Here is a 15111-nt window from a genome sequence, read left to right on the forward strand (position 1 = left end):
AAAGACTAGAGGAAATCACCCAAGCTGGACAGATAAAAGAAAAAGAATTAAAAAGAATGGGGACAGTCTGAGGGACCTCTGGGACAAGATCAACTTCACTAACGTCCATATTATAGGTGTCCCAGAAGGAGAAGAGAGAGACAAAGGGGCAAGGAATCTATTTGAAGACATAATAGCTGAAAACTTTCCTAACCTAAGGAAGGAAAGAGACATCCAGGTACAGGAGGCACAGAGAGCACCAAACAAGGTAAACCTAAAGAGGCCCACAACAAGACACATTATGATTAAAGTGTCAAGAATTAAAGATAAAGAGAGAATCCTAAAAGCCATAAGAGAAAGGCAACAAGTTACATACAAAGAAAACCCAATGAGGCTATCAGCTGTCTTCTCAGCAGAAATCTTCTAGGCTAGAAGGGAGTGGCACGATATATTTAAAGGGCTGAAAGGAAAAAACCTACAGCCAAGAATACTCTACCCAGCAAGGTTTTCATTCAGAATGGAAGTAGAGATAAAAAGTTTTCCAGACAAGAAAAACTAAAAGAGTTTATCACCAAGAAACCAATCTTAAAAGAAATGCTAAAGGGACTTATTTAAGTGGGAAAGAGAAGACCACAAATAGGAATAAGAAAATTATTTAAAAAAACACAGCAACAAAATCACTGGTAAAGGCAAAAATACAATAAAGGTAGCAGATCAACCACCTATGAAGATAATGTGAAGATCGAAAGACAAAAGTACTAAAATTATCTATTTCCATGATAAGTGGGTAATAGATACACATGTACAAAAAAGAGGTTAGATGTGATATCAAAAACATAAAATGTCGGAGGAGGGGAGTAAAAGAGTAGGGCTTTTAGCAAGAGGTCAAACTAAAGAGACCATCAACTTAAGATAGATTGCTATGCATGTAGGTTATCATATATGAACCTCATGGTAATCACAAACCAGAAATCTATAATACATACACAAAAAATTAAAAGAAAGCAACACAAACAGAATACTAAAGAAAGCCATCAAACCATAAGGAAAGAGAGCAAGAGAGGAAGATAGGAACAGAGAAGTAGTACTAAAACATCCAGGAAAAAGAAAGCAACAAAATGCCAATAAGTACATTCTTATCAATAGCTACTTTAAATGTCAATGGACTAAATACTGTAGTCAAACAGCGTAGGGTGGCTGCTTGGATAAAAAAAACAAGACCCATATATATGCTGCATACAAGAGACACACATCAGACCTGAAGACACTCAAAAACTGAGTGAAGGATGAAAAATGTATTCCATGAAAATGGCAATGAAAAGAAAGCTGGGGAGGCAACTTATATCAGACAAAATAGACTTTAAAACAAAAACTATAACAAGAGACAAAGACGGGCACTACATAATGATTAAGGGAGCAATCCGACAAGAGGATATAATACTTGTAAATATCTATGTACAACATAGGAACACCTAAATATATAAAACAATTATTAACAGACATAAAAGGAGAAATAGACAGTAACACAATAACAGTAAGGGACTTTAACACTCCACTTACACCTACAGATAGATAATCCAAACAGAAGATTAATAAGGAAGCACTGGCCTTAAACGACACATTAAACCAGATGGACTTAGTAGATATATACAGAACATTCCATCCAAAAACTGCAGAACACACATTATTTTCAAATGCACATGGAACATTCTCCAGAATAGATCACATATTAGGTCACAAAACTAGTCTTAATAAATTTAAGAAGACTGAAATAATACCAAGCATCTTTTCTGACCATAGCAGTATCAAACTAGAAATCAAATACAGGAAGAAAATAGGAAGCCACAAATATGTGGAGATCAAACAAAATGCTACTGAACAATGATTGGGTCAATGAAGAGATCACAGGAGAAATAAAAAAATACCTGGGGACAAATGAAAATGAAAATATGACATGCCAAAATGTGTGGGATACAGCAATAGCAGTTTTAAGAGGGACATCTATAGAAATACAGGCTGGCCTCAAAAAATAAAAAAAAAAAATTCTCAAATAAACAATCTAACAGTGTATCTAAAATAACTGGAAAAAGAACAACAAACAAAGCCCCAAATCAGCAGAAGGAAGGAAATAATAAAAATCACAGCAGAAATAAATGAAATAGAGGCTAAGAAAACAATTGAAAAAAATCAATGAAACTAAGAGCTGGTTCTTTGAAAAGATAAGCAAAATTGACAAACCTTTAGCTAGACTCAGTAGGAAAAAAGGATAGAAGTCTCAAATAAACAAAATCAGACAGAAAAGAGGAGAAATTACAATGGACACCTCAGAAATACAAAAGATTATAAGAGAATACTATGAAAGGCTATATGACGACAAATTGGATAATCCAAAAGAAATGGATAAATTCTTAGGATCATACAACCTTCCAAAACTGACTCAAGAAGAAAGAGAGCTTGAATAGACCAATCACCAGTAAGGAGATTGAAACAGTAATCAAAAACTTCCCAAAAAATAAAAATCCAGGACCAGATGGCTTCCCTGCTGAATTCCACCAAACATTCAAAAAAGACTTAATACCTATCCTTCACAAACTCTTCCAAAAAAGTTGAAGAGGAGGGGAAGCTTCCTAACTCATTGTACGAATCCACCATTACTGTGATACCAAAACCAGACAAGGACAATGCAAAAAAAGAAAATTTCAGGCCAATATCACTGATGAACATTGATGCAAAAATCCTCAACAAAATACTAGCAAATCAAATACAAAAATACATTAAAAATATCATATATCATCATCAAGTGGGATTTATTCCAACGATGCAGAGATGGTTCCACATGCACAAATCAATCAACGTGATACACCACACTAGAAGAATGAAGAATAAATATCACATGATCATCTCAATAGATGCAGAGACAGCATTTGATAAGATACAGCATCCATTTATGATAAAAACCCTGAATAAAATGAGTCTATAAGGAAAGCACCTCAACATAATAAAGGTGATATATGACAAACCCACAGCTAATGTTGTTCTCCATGGAGAAAAACTGAAAGCTGTCCCTCCAAGAACAGGAACCTGACAAGGATGCTCACTTCCACCACTCGTATTTAACATCGTATTGGAAATCCTAGCTAGAGCAAGCAGGCAAGAAAAACAAATGAAAGGGATCCAAATTGGAAAGGAAGAAGTGAAACTGTCACTATTTGCAGATGACGTGATTTTATATATAGAAAACCCTAAAGAATCCACTGAAAAACTTTTAGAAATAACAAATGAGTATGGTAAAGTTGCAGGACACAAACTCAACATACAAAAATCAGTTGCATTTCTATACACTAACAGTGAAGTAGCAGAAAGAGAAATTAAGATTACAATCCCATTTACAATTGCAACAAAAAGAATAAAATGCCTAGGAATAAACTTAACCAAAGAGGTGAAAGATCTGTACACTGAAAACTATAAAACATTGTTGAAAGAAATTGAAGAAATTTGTTTGGGTAACTGAAGCAGCTCTGGCCTCCTATTGGGAATACCTTTATTCTGCTGCATTTTATCATCATTGAGAATATCTCTTTATCATTTTTCTTATTTTGAAGTAATTTATACCTTTTAAAGAAAATTTGAAAAAGACAAAATAAAACAATACATCATGTACAATAACAAATATTTTGACACAGTCTCTCTTCCCTAAAATGTTTTCAGTTATTTTAAATAACATTTGTCATTATAAAAAGTAGTCTTGGGGCTAGCCTGGTGGCTCAGTGGTTAAGTTCGTGTGCTGTGCTTCAGCACCCCAGGGTTTGCAGGTTCTGATCCCAGGTGTGGACTTACGTGCTGCTTATCAAGCCATGCTGTGGCAGGGGTCCCAAATGAAAAATGGAGGAAGATGGGCACGAATGTTAGCTCAGGGCCAATCTTCCTCAGCAAAAAGAGGAGGATTAGTGGCGGATGTTAGCTCAGGGCTAGTCTTCCTCAAAAAATAAAAAAAATAGTCTAGCAATACAGAAAAAGAGTTAAGATCACTTGAATCCACTACCGTGAGATGCTGCTGTTAATATTTTGACTACGTTTTCATACATTCCATACACACTCACACACACATGTGCATACATATATAGCTGCACATTTATTTAAATGCAGTTATATCACATATCCTCCTTTTATCATGGACATTCTTGTGTTTTTTTAAACTGTCTTATGATTTACTTATGTCTTTTCCTTGTCTTCCTTCTTTTCTTTATCCTTTATTTTCTTTATTCTCTCTCCAAAACAACTTATATTAATTATATGTGTATCTAGTAAATTATTTATTATGTAAACATATGCATATATTTTATATGTGTATGTATAATGTATGCATGCAATAATATGGAGGAATCAGTTATTGTTTTAAAAATTGTTTTTAAAAGCTGGGGTCATGTTATATACACTTTTCTGTATCTGGCTTTTCCCCCTAACTATACATGGTGAAAATTCCCCCAAGTCAGTTCCTTTTGGGATCACATAGGAGTGTCTCATGTACCTGAGAGTAACTTTCCTAAGAGCAGGGGCAGTGTCATATTTGTTTAGAACCTAGAATCTCACAGCATATGGCAGGGGCTTAAGGATGGATATGCTGATATTTTTAATAGTTGGAAGCCAGGCTATTGAGAATGAAAATACTTGGGCTGAGAAATTTGTCAAATCTCATTTACATGAAGCACAAAGAGACAGAACTCAGCACCCCATGAGACTGATAATATTATCATTCCCATTTCACACATGAAGAAAATGAGGTACGTAGACTTAAAATGCTTTTCCAAGAACACAAAACCTGTGCAATGCAAGGCACTGCACTCCAGTCTCACAAATGCCAACCACATGTGTTCTCCCTGTTTCATAAAGCAAATGACAACCATGATAAAATCAACATGCCCTGCTTGTATAAGAGAGTAATTAGTCTCAAGGACTCACACATTATGTGCCTGGAACTTTTCATACTTCTCCCATGGTCAGTTTTCCTCTTTAGAGGTCTTCTATGGTGAGTAGTGGACATGAATTTTCACATTCCATTTACAGGGAAGAAGGAAACGCAATGAGGTTAGGTAATTTTATTGAATGACATACAAGACGTCAGTAAAGGAGACAGAGAAACCAGTTCTCTTGATCCCCAGGCTAGAATTCTGTCTCCCAACAAAACCTGAATTCTGGAACACCCCACTCAGCTTAAGTTTTGTTATAAAAATGAATCTCAGCACTTGGTTAATTTATGGCTTTAAGGAGAAATAAAGCAGAAAATGCAGTGCTTCATCTGGAGCTGGAGCATATCTGGAAATGCAGAACAGTCTGGTCTCTCCTGAGCTGAGTGTGCTGTGCAGCTGGCCTGCATCAGAATCTCCCGGGGAGCTTGTTGAAAGGCAGAGCCTTGGTCTACCCACTGAATCAGAATGTAGGGGACGGAGCCTGGAATTGGGGGATGGACTCTACAGCATACACTTTTAATAAGCATGTCAGATAACTTTTATGCATACTAACATTTGAGAACAACTGTTATGTCCTTCAAAGGACCCTTCGGGCATCTTGGCTTAATGGGAAAGGCAGCCACTTACCGTGGGCTCTTGGAGAAGTTACTTAAATTCTCTGATTCTTGGTTTCCACATCTATAAAATGGGGATCATAGCACTTATTAACACATAGGGTTATCATAGTAATTAGAAGCAATATATGTAAAGACTCTGGCACCCAAAGACTTACTATGAATGGCATTAAGCCTAAATTAATCATAGTAAGAGCAAAAGCTTGTGAGGATATTTTAGAAAATGCGAATGTGATTAAATTTGTGTGGCTTTCAGTTTGGAAAGAATCTTGAAGCAAGGAAGTTAGGAATCCAGTGATATGCAGTGACTAAACCCTACTGAAGGTCAAGATTTTGAAACCCTATATGAAGCACCATCACTGCCTGATGGCATTCTTTAGGAACAGATGGATGAGTAACGTAATGGAAAAGCAGACCCAGGCGAAGACGTGGAGCAGAGGAGGGCAGTTGTGAAATCCATTCAGATGGGGTGGCGCTGTTTAGATCGTGGTGGTGAAACTGTTGAGTCAGGTGCCAAAAGGTGAAGCATGATGCCAAGACAAACTGGAAAACAGCAGCACAAATACAGACCACCAGGGAAAAGATTAGGACATGCCAAGTTAGAAAAAAAAAGCAGGATCTTCACAAATTATAGCTTTGTAAATGCATGTGATGGGAAAAATCATCCATTTTGTCAAAAGGGGAAGCAAACAAAAATTGAAATTTAGAACCGATTCTAATGAGCAATGTGAGAAGTTTTATCAAGGGAGCTTCTTAGATGTGGCTAAGCCACAATCCCCCTTAGCTTTAGAGACCTCAACTATGAAAAGAATAACTGTCTCTCAAGGCCTGTTTCAGTGGGAGAATCCCCTGACTTTATAATAACACAATAAAATGCTGGTTTTTGTCTAATTTAGTCTAAGTCCCACCTGAATTAGGGATTTTAACAAAATACCATTTCCTTTAGTAGGTTTCCCATGTTGTGTATCTTGTTTTATGTTCTACTGTGCATTGTTCTTTTATACAAAACTAAGTTAACCAAATATACTGGGAAGAAAATAGTAATAATAAAGTTACCATTTACTGAGTGCTTAGCTAGGACTGAGCACCTAGTTAAAGCCTTTTCATATGTTAACTAGACCCCACAAGAATCCTAGAAGGTAAGTACTGTCATGATGCCCATTTTACTTATGAAGAAATTGAGGGGCATGTTCAAAATCACCCTGCCGGTCAGGGTCAGAGGAGGGATTGGACCCATGCCTCACTCTGTGCACTGATTGCAATTTGGAGAGAGAAGAGGGGCCACCTCCCTGTTATTAACTGTAAAGAATTTAGAAGGGAATTTCTTTATTCCATCAGTGACTGGAGAAACCGTGCTTGTGTTAGCTTCTGTTAGACGTCTGCTCCTGTATTTGCCTTGCTTTCTATTCCTGGAATCATCCCCTCAGAGACCCAAAGGGTAACGTTATAGCAATGAAATGAGCCATCTGTCACTAAATATTGTGGCTACAAAGCTTTATTTTGGGTCCAGGAGGAGGGAAAAAGACCTGACAGGGATTCTGTGGGGGGATTCCTGTCTAGGGCGAAGGTCTGGTAGTGACACCGCTGGTGAATGAGACCCTTCATGCCCACCCCCGAGGGCTTCCACGTGCCTGCTCCCCAAGTGGATTGTGATGATCTTTGAAATATTATCAGGAAATGATCATAGCTCTCAACTATCCTACTGTTTCATTTTTGTTCTCTGGAATCAAAGATAACTTAACTAATGACACGGGGGAAAAGAAACAAAACATTTTAAACAATGTTAAGACGTTTTTCAGCCTATGGCTAATAATACACAGAATATTCTTTACTTTTAAAAATTAATAAAATTATGCTTACATTTAGGTTCCCAAAACTTATTATTGGAGCAAAGTTTTCTGGTTTGATAAAAAGTTTCCCCACTAAAAAAAAAAAAGTGTGGAATTTCACAAGATTTGCATGTCAGCTTAGGGAGTCAGATAGTCAACACTTATTTTTAAATTGAATGCAGTGACTAAGGGAAAAGACTTTATTTTACTTGCATGAATATATCAATTATTAATCAAAGTCAAAATCAAAAAATACATGTTTAATAACTAGAAAAACGTCAAACTTCTGACGTTGGCCTCTGAGATGGACTTGAGTCTAGGGGAACAGACAACGTACCTACCAGGAAACTAGGTAGGACCAACTTTTGTTCCAGTCATACAGAAAAAGGCACTCAAAATTCTTACTTCTGTTAACCTGTCAGCTTCCAACAATGTGCCTGGCAATTTACCATTTATAAACCTGGGCTCCTCTTAACCTTGAAGATTTTGTGATTTAAGCATCTCAACACCGTGATCATCACCATCCCTGGGCAAATACTTCATGAAGCATCTTAACACTTGCTAGTACCTTGTTGCCCGCCTGCAAGGTTGCATAATCTAAGAGAGATAATGTTGATCCAAACATAGGAGACACAAGTCATTTTAAATAATCAATTGAGTAAAATAAATAATAAGTGATGTATTTTTGTCACATGTAAATGGAAGAACAAAGTGCATAAAAATGAGATGGCTAATAAAGAGAGTTCAAGAGAATCACAAGTTTAGCCAGGAAGGAACCAGTTATTCTTTGAGTAAAGGGCAGGTGCCCTTGGCATCTTGGTAAGTGGTGTGATGCTGAGAGAGATCAATCACACGGACCTTCGGCTTGGTGGAGAGGGAGTTCCTGACATGTGGCTCACAGAGTGGCCAGAAGCAGCTCAGACCTGACAGGGAAGAGCTACTTCAGTCAGTCCCAGAGGAGCCTGGTGGGTGAGAGAAGGCAGTGAGCAGGAGCTGTGCTAGGGGCTCCGAGACTGGGGAACAGGTCAGGAGATGGAGTGCAAGGTGGGTCAAAACTGATTTCAAGACGTTAGCTATGAATGGAGGAGAGAATGTCAGGGAGCTGCCCAATACCAGGCGTGGGGTCAGCAGGACACATATGGCCTCTTATTGTTTGTAAGGCAAGGTTGGATCTTTTAGCATGTTTTCTAAAATTATGTGTTAAAGAAAATTGACTTCCAACGTATTGTTACTACTTTCTTTAAAAGACACTGGTTGGTTTCTTTAAGATACATCTTTGATGTGTTAACAGTATATCATTTCAGTCTACCTTTTAAACTTCCATGTCCAGACATTTAGACATGATGCTCAATATTATTTCTAAACTGCTTCTGCCTGTGTCTACAATATCTCTATCTTTTGAAGATATGGCAAGCCTAACAGTATTTTTATTAATCCCACTTGCTAGGTGTGGTAGGCTGAATTCTAAAACTGGTCCCCCAAGATTCCATGCCCTGGAATCTGTGGAAGCCGTGAAAGTGTTGTATTATATGGCCTAGTTCACCTTTTAAAAGGGAGATTATCCAGGTAGGTCTAATCTAATCACATGAGCCCTTAAAAGCAGTGAGTTTTCTACTGCTAGTGGCAGAAGAGAAAGTCAGAGAGATTGAAGGCACTTGAAGGAAGGATTTCATGTTCTATTATTGGCTTGAAGATGGCGGGACCACGTGATGAGCAATGCAGGTGGTGTCTAGAAACTGAGAGCAGCCTTGGGCTGACAGCCAGCCAGGAGATGGAGGCCTCAGTCCTATGGTAACAAGGAGCTGTATTCTGCCAACAAGCTGAAAGCACTTGGGAGCAGATCCCTCCCCACAGCATCCAGATAAGAGCTCAGCCCAGCTGACACTTTGACTTTGGCTTTGTGGGACCCTAAGCAGAGGACCCAGCCAAGACCACCAGACTTCCTACGTACAGGACTGAGATAATAAATGAGTGTTGTTTTAAGTTGCTAGTTTGTGGCAATTTGTCACACCGCAGTAGATCTGTTATGTCTAGACAAATGGGACCCCTGGCTGAGTGATGGAACAAATAAACCTCATCTAAGCATTCATTCTAAATTTCCGTGATCCTGTGGCTTCATCTTCTATCACATTTGTTTGTTGGCATACATTCTACTTTGTTGGGCACAAGAATATGATGAGTCCTCAGTGTGCTCCTCACTGGGAGCCTGGAATGAATGATGCTGCACTTAATTGCATATCAGCTGGGGCAAGATTTAGCTCCATGAATGCTGAAGTCAAGTTCGCCAGCTGCCCTGTGCAGTGAGTGAAATCACTCCAGACAAGTTAAGATTTGCCTCAGCTGTCACTCGCTCCTTGGAATTCTTTTCATTTACTGGGAGGAAATGTAAAAACAAAAATACGTCACAGACTGTTAAGATCGGGGTGCTGTGTGCAGAAAGAAAAAAACCCTTCACTCTAACATCAGGCAGGTTTTTCAAAAGGTCACCGGAGGATGCAGCCTTAGCTGCTAATGCACTCGGACAAATGTGCGGGCGAATGTGTGCAGCTTACATATTCATGAGGGAGATGCCATTTGGATACATCTCAGAATGAAGGAGCGGCAAAGCAGACGAAATCTGCAAGACTGTCCCACCTTCACTTTAGAACTGGGGCTGTGAAGTACCTCCTGAGCAAACCCTTTGAAAACTTGATCTAGAACAGAAAAATGGCCTGCTTTATGTCTTGTCTTCTTTCTTTCCTCACTGTAGGTGTGAAAAGAGGCAGAAGCCCCAGCAAAGTCTCTATTTTCAGGCCTGATAAACTAATAGGTTGATGTCACCCTTAAATCTTCTTGGAAGGACACAACCCTGTCTACTGGGTAGAACCAAGCGGCAGCGATCATGATTTCCTGCTCTTTTCTTACTAGAAAATCAGAATTTTCTCGTTTCGAAATGGGGGAAATAATACTTCCCTCATAGGGTTATCTTGAGGGTTAAGTGGTAAGTGGATGGAAAGTCTTCAGCATGGTGCATGGCAGTTGTAAGGGCTCCACGGAGCCCCTTATTGATGTTATTTTCTCTTCCAGCTTCTCTGGAGAAGGCACAGGGTTGCGTGTCTGGAGCACACAGGTTAATTCTTGATATGGCTCTTGCAGTGTCAGATTCAGTTCTTTAAGTTTGCAGTTAGCAATGGCTGAGCAGCACAAGAGTTGCAGGACCCTGTGAAGCTGGAGGGTCATTAACTTAGTTAAAATGTGCCAAGCACTTTCAAATACAGCACTACTTGAAGGGTAGTGTTTGGAAATGATCCCGATAAACTTGTGACAATCTGTGTACATAATTACATATTTGGATATACACACCTAGTTGACAATCATTCTCAATTATATATAGGGTGATGTGGAGAAGTACAGAGCCCTGTGGCAGGATTTTTGTAGGTAACTAATGTCTCTATTAGATTTTATAGTTTATGAAGTCTTCCATAGCAATTATTATAACAGTTCGTTTAGGTTATAATACAGCATCATTGTTATTATTATTATCCCCATGATATGAATGATGCCATTAAGATTCAGGAAGGCAAAGTGACTTGCCCAAAGTTGTTCTTTAAATTCCTAGGGAATAAGATTGTTTTTCTCTCTAAATATCCTTAGGAAGGGCAACTTACTTCCAAGGAGTTATTGACACACTCAATTGGGGAAAGACAGATTAATTCTTTTATGCCACCAGGAAACCAAATTAGAGATTATCATTGTATAGTACAAGGATTTGTAACAGTCTAAATTTGTTATGGAGACAGGTAAATTAAGGAATCAAAGCTACAAATCTTCAGCGTGTTTTGCACATAAGAATACAATTGAGGAAGAACGTGATGTATTTGCAATGTTTAGAAAGAAGGCGGAACCACACAATGGGCTTCTTAGGCAGTTCTACTTCTCCCTAACTCATTCATAAGATAAATCTTTGAGAAAGGAGAGACATATTTTGAGGTTTTTCTTTCATTTCCTATCATATATCTGTGGCCATGGAAAAATAAATTTCTTGCCTGTAAAATCAAAAAGTTGAAAAAAAATTCTGGAGTTAGATCCACTTAGAAGCTTATTTATAACAGCTTCATAATTTCGGAGTTTTGAAGTCACTTCCATATAAATACATCTCTTCATCCATTTTCCATCCTCTGTCCACATTTTGAAACAGGCGGAATCTCAGTAACAAAACTAGTACAGGCAGTGTTACAAAGATTGCGGGGAAAAGAATTCATAAAGTGACCCCCTGGAGAGTGTGTCTTAGGAAAGGGGCAATCTTACCCCTTTTCCTTGGTGACACAGTTAGAAATTACAAATTGGTTATGTGTTCAAGATGTGTTTTTCCCCACACCAATACTCAGCTGTTGCTTTTCCTCCAATATATATCATTTCAGTTGCTACCCAGCCATCAGTTTTCTATGGTTCCCAAAACACAGGGCCTTGGGCAGTTGCCTGTAATTTGCCATAGGTTGGCTTTGCATTAACACAGACACTCATTTCTGTAGTAATGGTAGTTCCATACATTTCACTCTGGTGCAAATTAGAGTGATGCTGCTAAAGCTTTGCCAGCGGACTTCTGCCTTAAGGTGGTGAGATTTGGATAATCTGACACAGTCAATAAAGTTGAAAGGATTCTATCACTTGGAGAAGAAGATAGGTCTTTTAGATAAGCATGGACATAACCATAAACCAGGGGAATCCAATATGTTCTTTCCCTCAGGGTTGGGGAGGGATAAGGAATAATTCCAGAATGTCCTGATGGGTAGTATAAAATGGGTACACAGAAGAATGCTGCTGGGAGAGGTGAGCTGGGATACATGGAAAGGTCCTTGGGAAAATAACAGGAGGAAATGAGCTGTCAGTAGACATTCTGTTGCTTGGTACCAAGTCCTCAGTTTGTTGTATAATCTGTGTTATTAGAACACCTGAGTTACGAGTGGTTTTGCTCTTCATCTTGTGATTACAAAAAGAATTGTACCTTGTGCCAGGTACTATTCTGGAACTGCAGAGGACCAGTAAGCTGCCTGACCAGTGCCAAAGATCAATCAGGAGGACTGAGCATCCAACAAGGTAGAAGCAGGAGCCAGGACTCTCTCTCAAGTGGACCAAAGGTCAGGGAGCTGCCTCAGTGACTTATCCATATCAGTCCATGCATAACATGATGTGAATGGAATTTTTCCTGTTGTACTATTGGGAGAGCAAAGGTGCCAGGTATCTCACGTTCTATGTGTAGAGTGACATCAGTAGGTGGGCCAGCTATCTCTCTGCCCCCGCCCCCCAGGGTGTAGTGAGAGGTACCAGTCCTGAAAACAGGTCCTATAACCAACCACCTTCCCTCAGAAGCTAGGCCCCCCAAGTTAACATGGGCATCAGGGTGAGGTGGGGGCGGCTGGGAGATAAAATGCTGCCTTTAAAAAAATATTGGTGGAGAGAAGTTATTCTTTCCATATACATATATTAGCACCTCCCAAGACAAGGATGGGAGATGCCAAGATGAATGCTAAGAAAGTTTGCCAAAGGGATGTCAGGGGGCGGGGTGTCTGAACTCTTCTGTCCTCCCCAAACCCTACAGAGTCAGAAACTAAGGATCTTTTCTTTGAAATATGAAAGCCATTGAACCTGCTGAGTGCAAGGACCTGCTGAGTAGACCTTGAAGAAAGGTCAGCAGGGAGAGAAGTGGGTAGAACAGTTTGCACAGACACAGCAGTGCTCCCACCATTTGGGGTGACAAGGACGTGAGAGTTGAGTGGGTTGGGGCTAGGCTATTTTCTGGAAGAGAAGTTCCATGAAGTAAGAGGCTGTGGGGCTGATGGCCAGTGTGGGAACTAAGAGTGGGTAAGTGGTCTGGCTGCAGCCCACCTCCAAAATCTGGAAATCTTGCAGTGGGAAGGCTGGCCCTGGAAGGAACCCTATGTGTTCTCCAGACCAGTGTTTGGCACCCTGACACACAAACAGCAACAAAGCCAGTTATTCTAGATCAGAGAAACGGCAATGACAACAGAGAGAATCCAATCGTCATCTTGCTTAGTCGAGTAAGGAGGCATTGGTCCCATCCTCTTCTTTCTCGCTGCCCTAACTCCAGAGGAGTCAGCACCTAGAAGAGGAAAGGGAAGAGGCCTGCTGGGGCAGATCAGAACACCTCTCCCTAAAGCCACCCTCCGTCCCCTCCACACACATTCACATAGGAGCTTAGCTTGAGCTAGGGAGAGAAAAGGAAAAATATTTGAATTCATCAACACTGAAGTTTTAACGAATAGCACCAAGTTTCAAATGCTGGAATTAGAGTGTACTACTAAGTACAAGTGTCTGAAAATGTTTTTAAGGGAGTTGGTCGGGAAGAAATAAGACGCTCATGGTTAATAAACAGAACAAACTGAGGCTCCTCAATAAACTGGAGCAAATATAGCTGGGCAGACTCAGAGTGTAAAGAATGCAATTCATCCTGCAAAGTGAGTGCCACCAAGAAGAGAGGGAGAGAAGGGGAAAGAAGAAAGGAAATAGGTGGGGGTAGGAAGGCAGGGAGTACAGCCCTTTATCTGCTTCCACCAAGTAGGGGCTGTTGATGCTTCCTAAGGGGCCTGAGGAACTGCCCTCGAAGGCACCCTTGTCTAGGGGGTATTCTTAAGTCTGTCAAACTACATCTAATCATTGAATAATAAGCAAAACCCATGGCATCTCCCTTTCATAATTGTCATTTAAGTGTTTTCCTCTAGATTGAACATACTAGTTCTTTTCATCATCAAAATCCTTAATCATTTATTCACTTTCCCTTGGTCTAAAATGTGGTCCCTTTGGCTTTTCTTTTTTAGTATTTTAACAGGAATCATTTCCTGTCTTTCATTTCCCTTTATGTGCATTAAGTAATCATTTGATTTCATGCCTTGAATGTAAGAGGCAGTGGCCAAATCAATACTACTGAACACGTTTGCAAGAGAAAAGAATTTTTAAATAAATTTCCCTAGGCATGCAAATAGATGAACTGCCACGATAGATTATCCCTCCCATTTCTAGAAAACATGATAGGAATAGATTCTTTCCACTAAAACAGAAAGTGTTTATTTCTTGCCATTCTTTGCACTGTTCAGGCCAAAAAAGTGAGGCAATGTCTGTAGTTATTTGGACAAAGTGCAGCCACTGAGATTGCCTGCTTTTCGAGAAAAAAAAAAAAAACCAACTAAACAAAAATCACACTTTCTCTTTTCTTGATCAAGGAAATTTTATCTGCCTCCCCACTTCCAACCTGGCTAAATATAATCATCAAGTTGCCCAAACAAGTTACCTTCAAATTGAGAATTTTATTTAGAACAATCAACATAGATGGCTGGGGCCACCCCAGCTTGAAGGGCCATGTATACATCATCTTTAATGCTGGGAGGAACTTTCTGGAAGAATATAAATTTTACTCCCACAAGATTTTGATTTTATAGGTGATCATAACTTTTGGAATTCCTAATAAAGAAGAAAAAGAGGATTGTTTTTAGTGGATGCTTTTAGAAGAAACAATTTGATGCATTCTGCCAATACGAACTCTTAAAGGCTGTGCAGGTGCCTCGTAAATACCCAGGCTTAGCTTATGTCAGGAACACATTTATTGCTTTGATACTATTAATAACATAGACATTTACTATCTGGTATGGCTCTGTAGTAGAGCTTACATCAGGCACACACAGACCACAGGATCTAAGAAAAGCTAACTTTTGGGTACACTTGAAAGCA

At 39.3% G+C, this 15111-nt stretch overlaps 1 protein-coding gene across 9 annotated transcripts in view; it reads left to right on the forward strand.

The window, feature by feature from the left end:
* LMNTD1 (lamin tail domain containing 1) overlaps nt 1-15111 on the forward strand; it is a 365312-nt gene that overhangs the window by 88714 nt on the left and 261487 nt on the right. For 7 of the 9 annotated variants that reach the window (XR_006889733.1, XM_046669396.1, XM_046669426.1 and 4 more), the window contains one exon: nt 12384-12506. The exons of the other annotated variants lie outside the window; for them this stretch is intronic. The gene's annotated coding sequence lies outside the window, so the exon portion shown is untranslated. The remainder of the gene's footprint in view (nt 1-12383; nt 12507-15111) is intronic. 9 annotated transcript variants of the gene reach the window in all.

Source organism: Equus quagga, chromosome 1 (assembly GCF_021613505.1).
Source record: "Equus quagga isolate Etosha38 chromosome 1, UCLA_HA_Equagga_1.0, whole genome shotgun sequence".
In the NCBI taxonomy this organism is placed as follows: domain Eukaryota; kingdom Metazoa; phylum Chordata; class Mammalia; order Perissodactyla; family Equidae; genus Equus; species Equus quagga.